Below are 6,933 nucleotides of genomic sequence, written 5' to 3'. Positions count from 1 at the left end.
ATTAAAATAAATACTTATTTTAAATTTGGTGTCTTGATAAAAACGTGTGCTCTTTTTAAGCATCTACCCTCGAAAAAACTATTATTTCCTAACAAATGAACATGTTAAAAAACCTACCGATCGTGTTTAAAGAACTTTTTAATTCGTATAATTTCACCTCATACTGTCATTTTATGAACGTTTCCATAAAATCGAAATAACGTAACATTACCAAAATCTGCCCCATTACATTCTAATCACACTTTACAACAAACTCAATGAAACAAACTTTCCGATTCATTAAGACCGACACACATAATGTACTTAATTAACACATGCTACGTTTAATTTAATTTCGCGCTCGCACTAAGTGATATAAGTCTTAGTTAATACATAGCAAATGAGAAACCAATATAGCACGTATCGTAATTTATGTTTTAAATTATTCCACGGCTCAATACTTATTTTAGTACAGACTGTCTAGAAAAATATAAAGTATTTGTCTACAAATAATAATCTGCAAAAAGATCATTCATGTTACATATTATATTATCTAATAACATTAACAAACAATTAATGAATATAACCAATATTCATTTTCAGGTTGATACGTATTATTCACTTCTGTAATGTATATTAAAAAAAAACGACAAAGAGAATTCTTAATTTTAGAAGCACAACAGTAATATAGTAGATAGATAGATGCAAATTTACCAACAAACCAAAATGACTGAGAATGAAACAATAAAACAACACGAATTATAAATCTCAAATGTGTTAAATCACGTTACGTTTCAGATTTCATTACTCCCCTGTAATTATACACAAACAAATCAAGAAAAAGATCCCGTCTCATTCTCATCTCATTACCGTGGACGCATTTAATTAAAATTCACCCTCCGCCATTGACTTTGTTTTTAGGGTTTCAGATCTCGTTATTATCACATTCCAAACGAATAACGTCTTTGATTCACCCCACGTACTTTACAAATAACATTAGACACACATTATATTAAGGGTCACGCATATCGTTTTAGCAGATCAAACAATTTTATGTAGTACTGGCGCTTGAATGGACCGGGTTGTATAATTTTATTTACATCTGAGCGCCTTTTACGGATATGTAATGTGATAAAATGTTATTATGAGGCTAAGTGTTCTCTTATATTTAATTAAAGATAATATATTTTGCTTTTTTATATTAAAATCTCCATAGCAAATTTAAAACATCGTAACTGGATTCATGACGATTATATTAAGCGAAACAGACACAAAATTAAAAATATGGTATTATTATATAACAAAAAATGTGGTTACATACTGTATTTACCCTTACATAAATTTAACGTTTAATAAAGTATATATAACGTGTAGGTAATCGAATAAAATCTACTCCAATTGCATAACTACATCTAACGAACAAAATAGGCAACTAAATAAAATATCCAACGGTCGCTCAAAACAAGGTACCTAGATAAGTGAAAAAACGTGTCGCATTAGTATGTATCACTAAAAAACCTAGGTCACTCTAATCCACATCGTTCTCAGCGATTATGCGGGTTTGAGCAAGATTGATGATGAACGAAGAACACCGACCCAACTTAGCTGAAATCCCTTAGATTATGGGGCGTAAATGGCAATTCATAGCCGTTGTACTCTCGTTTATACGCCGTATCGCACTAATGAATATATCAGTTACAGGATTAGGAAAACTGTCCCGGATCCAGGCACATATGACCCAAGAATAATCAATGTGCTTCGCAAAAAATGCAGTGACCTATATGAAATAGAAATACCAAGTAATTTAAGTAGATATACGATCTGAAAACCTTTTTTCGTAGATATATCAATATCAAGATTTTATCTAGAAGTGTGGGTTCGATCTTCACTACTGACCGAATACTTTATAATAAAAATGTATGTACTTACCATAGATATTTTTTTATATTATTTTATATAGGTATGTTAATCAGTTTAATTATTTACATGATACAAGAAACAAAATTATACTATACACGTCTTTGAAACGTCCGGATAATTTATAATTTATTTATCTTATCTATACTCAATTTAATTGAAGGTAAAGTTCAAATTATTAAAATACTATATATATTACATATATTTGTTGTTGTTATAAACATCACTGTTACCGGTATTAGTACAATTATTATTTAATTATGTATAATACAATATTAATATATTAAATATACCTAAGGCAAGTACAAATCCACGAAAAGTCTATATTTTTGACAATCATATTTTAGGAAAGTTTTAAGACAATTTTTATATAGGATTGTAAATCTAGTTATTTATGATCGAAACATAGTGCCAACAATAATAACGCAGAGGCGCAAAAAAATAATCATTGCAGGAGTCGAGAATTTCTTAGTACTTAAAGTTAACAGAAGAAAAGGAAATTAAATTTAAAAGGTTTCTCCAAAGAAAAGAAAAATGTGGCTGGGCGAAGCTGTAAGATCGCAGTGTATTTTAATTTGTTGAACATATTCTTGGCTACAGAATTGCATTTTAGACATTATTCTGTTTATATTTTATACGGCACACATTATTTTGTGAATCCCAAAATTTTGGAGAAAACATTTATTTTTACATTTATTATTTTTGATACATAATTAGAATTTTCAATACCCTGCATCTGTCAGTGGTGAAACTGCTAGAAATGGATAAGAAAGAAGTTTATTTAAAGGATTTATTTTATAAACCGATATAGACTATAAAAAAGATTTAATAGTAATCTATAATCGTTTCATCTACTTTATTAAGTATATAAAATAGACGAAAATCATTTTAACTACTTATACGAAGGAAGCTGATATTGAGTATTTTTCTATTTTATTTTCTACTTCATCTGAGTAAATTGAAAAGCTTCAGTTACTAATCTTAAATGAGATAACTGAAACTTTTGCACCCAAATCAAAGTGAAGAAACACGAAACCAAACCCTCCTAATTAAGGCGCTCTCTATTTCGACTAATGACTGGACAGTCCACAGTGACACTGTGCTCTTCCAAATAGGTTCCTACCTACATGTGCGTCATGTAATGAAATTGAATCTCCTTAGTAGACTATAAGTCGTATCTAACTGCGAAACAATCTAATATGTATTATCCAAAACAGTATATTCGTGTACCAAGTGATAAGAACATAACTAAATACACTCTAACTAAAGAAGCATAATGCCGAGTAAAATAAATTAATAACCGATAGAATACAATGTTTTAAAAAATCTTAAAAAATAAATTTAGCTGCTTATTACTTATACTCATGGGAGGATATTCACGTTTACCTCTGTACCGTATTGCTAAAAAGCACTTTACTATCAGTACAAAATACAATCATTGGAGACCTGTCTGAGAAATTTGTAAATATCAAAAGGGAACTTTCAAAAAGCATATATGAAATATGTAATAAACGCTACATACGCCGACTCGCAGACAGTCTTGACAGCATCATAAAATTTTTATATGCAGTAGATAGCTAGTCTCTAAAAACCCTTTCGGCTTTTATATCTGCCAGAAAAAAGTACGAAAAAAGTGCCCGAGCGAACTATTCTCAATTCGGCGCGTTGCTAAATTTTTATTAGGCACTACTGTTGGGCCTCTGATACAAAAACCGATACTCAAGTCATTCCAATCCCAAGGGTCCGCTTAACCTATTTTCATTTCCCTGTGTTTATTCCCCCGGAGTTATGCGAGTTACGTTATATGAACGCGAGGCTTTTCAATTTACTACGCAACAACCTTCTTCTAAAATAGTTTTCTGGTAAGAACAGCTATTACAATAAAACTTGTTTTAGTGGAAAAGTAAAACTAAGACAGCTGAAAATGTAAATGAAATTCTTGCGAATGGAATGCCCTGTGTCTGGAATCTTGATGTAGTTTTGCTTGATATTATGTCCGCACTAGTTATTTAAATGAGAATATTAAATGCATAATAATGGAGGATAAATCGCCTCCTTGGGAGATTCTCGTCCAGGAACGTATCTTCCAAGAAATCGAGTCCAGTCACCATAGGAATAATCCATGGCTTTTTTCAGTGTCAATATCAAGTGGTGATATAACCAGCTTTTACAGAAATCGTAGAATCAAAAATTGTCGTCTGGCAAATAAAATTTTTGCCTTCAATACTCTTCTGTAATAACAGTTCAAGGTATGGCAATATCTAGAAAGGCCGATCGCTTCAGAAAGCTCCTATACTAAGGTCAAAAGCGATTGGAGCCATGAATAAGCAAATTGGAATTTAGGACGACACGGCTCTCACTATAATATGTAGACCTGTGATTGATACCCTGTGATTTGTGGACCTACAATAAGTATAGTATGAGTTAGATTACAAATTGATACTGCTTCAGGAGTTCATTAATCAATCGCAGGAATAGATCCAAATTATGTAATTAATCATAATAATCTATGTAGTTATACCCGGAAGTATAGTATATTTATAACTAAAAAAATATCATGTTGCTGCATCTAAACAGTGAAAAGTCCTAACTTATATTAATTCGTATCAATTTATATAATAATGAACGTATAGTAATAGTATCGTCGTCATAAGCCCCTATATGTTACCACTGCAGACAAATTGAAAAAATCAATTTATTTCCTGCACGCTCGCCCGGTCTCGAACTCCGACTTATCGATTTTAAAGTACGAGGTTCTCACCACTGAGCCACCACTGCACTGAGTGATAGTATACAGTAGAAAATTTTGTTGTGCAATAAAAATAAAACATTGAAGTTACAATTTCATTGACAAAAATGAAACAGGTTAAGTATAAAATATAGGAATGTGCCTGCTTATACCTATATCTATCGTTATTGGGACTTCAGTAATATTTTGAACAAAATAACAATATAAAATATAAAACTAACTGGCCACCGGTTTGAATATCGACCACCACATCTTAGGAGAACGTGACAGTAATATCACTGTAATGATTTTAGTAATATATTTCAAAACCGCAACGTTTCATCGCTGAATTTTTCATTAGTCAAAGCAATTTTCCGTGCCGTCTCTGAATCTAACTCAATAACAGACGACGAAAGGCATTCGAATATAAAATTTCTCCAATTATTCACAACCCGCTCGAAGGCCAATATTCTGAATGGATCACAATTAGATACCCTTGCCGCCATTTCTTCAAAGGGACGATTTTAATTTAAATCTGGCCCTCAACGGAAACCGACATGTCTGACGTTATTAACGCATTCGGGTAGTTTGTGAATAGTTTCCTTACGACATTAGTGAAATCAGTTTTGAAGTTATTTTAATTAAATCCTTTTTTTATTTCGACAATATTTGTGTTCTTTGTTTTAGTTTTCTAACGCATTTTTATTTTTTCTTTACAGAAAAAGTTGGTATCTGTGATATAATATATTGATAGATATAGGTATAAGTGATTCCGGCGACTTTGTCTACCCGAAAAACCCGTGACAACAATTCTCAAGCGTTTTTATTAAAGATATAACACACACACACAACGTGGACACACTGTCACAGGAGCACGACGCATTCTGAGCTATTTTTTAGCCCAATGAGCAATTTCGGTCTTTGAGCGTAAGAAATATAATTGTATTTTACCTAATACGGTCTGGCAAAAATATTATTTGTATGTAGAGTTCAGAGGCTCTGCTGGATTCGAGATTTACGGCCCAAGTATTTGATACATAATCCTATCCGCATTGAAAAGGTTTCCGGCGAAAGTACAATAAGGATCAAAGGTTTGACGATTCGGTCACTTGAATAGGTTATAAGGGAACAAATATTTCATATTCTTTTATTATATTAGAATTTATAAATCATACGGAAAGTATAAAGGAAGTTGTATGACGTTAAATTTATTCAGTTTATATCATATATTTTGATATGTACCAATGGTTTAATCGTCCCCGTAGATATAATTATATTTTCAGTGTTATATTATATTACCTTTTTAAAAATAATTAGATACTTTGTATAATAGTCACTACTTTGTACTTGGTGCGTTATAATAAATAAATAAATTGTTAGTTATATAAATAAAAACTTATAGATACGTATATAATTCTTAATATTTGTATATTTCTGTTACCTAGTAGGTATAGATAACAATAGTCCAGGGAATTGTTGTGATATAAAAACCTTTCACCGGTTCTTTATTGATGTCACGTTGTATAATATCACCGTCAATTCATAAAACCTAGGATACCTACAATATACCGACGATAAAAAGGAAATCTAGGAAAATAAGACAGGTCAAAGTGTACCATTAGAGAAAGAACCGTCGCAGTACAAACATTCATTCGTTCCCACCCCTCTTCAAACGTCTCCTTAAAAGGGAGAAGAAAATTATCTCGTGAATAAATTATATTTTTCCCCTTTTATGAAGACAGCTGAAGTGCATTTTCGTCCATCTTTTTTTCCTGTTTGACTCAGATCAAAGACATCGCAGGAATTCCGCCCGTGAGGCCGCAGAAATAAAAATGAATAAAGAATTTAATGCGAGTTGATGTCCTAGGGATAATATAGTTAAAGTACTTTAAGACGTTTCCCGAAGTCCCGTTTGTTTTCACAATTCAATTTTCGTCTGCGAATTTGCACTTTTGACATTACGCAGGCCCGCGTTCCTTTGTGGGGATTGTATCTAATTCTCTTAGATGACCGGAGAGGATAATAATATTTTATTTTGCTTCCAAAGTGGTGCTGGGAGCTTATATTTATTATGCGCAGCAATCTAGAGGCAGAAAAAAAATGCCTATTATGTGTTCACATAATACCTATTCTAAATATTTAACAAGAACCCGGGTCGTAGTCACATTCTATTGGCGGCCATCTCAGATTTGAAATATGTCATAGCTAAGAGGATTTTCCTAGTCAAGCCCTATATTTTTAACACGCTTTTATTAGCTTCACTTGTATGTTTGTATGTATGTAACTCACACCCGTTTTTCTCCCACTTC

The sequence above is a fragment of the Zerene cesonia genome, chromosome 18 (assembly GCF_012273895.1).
Source record: "Zerene cesonia ecotype Mississippi chromosome 18, Zerene_cesonia_1.1, whole genome shotgun sequence".
Classification (NCBI taxonomy): Eukaryota; Metazoa; Arthropoda; class Insecta; order Lepidoptera; family Pieridae; genus Zerene; species Zerene cesonia.
Note: the sequence above shows the minus strand (reverse complement) of the source record.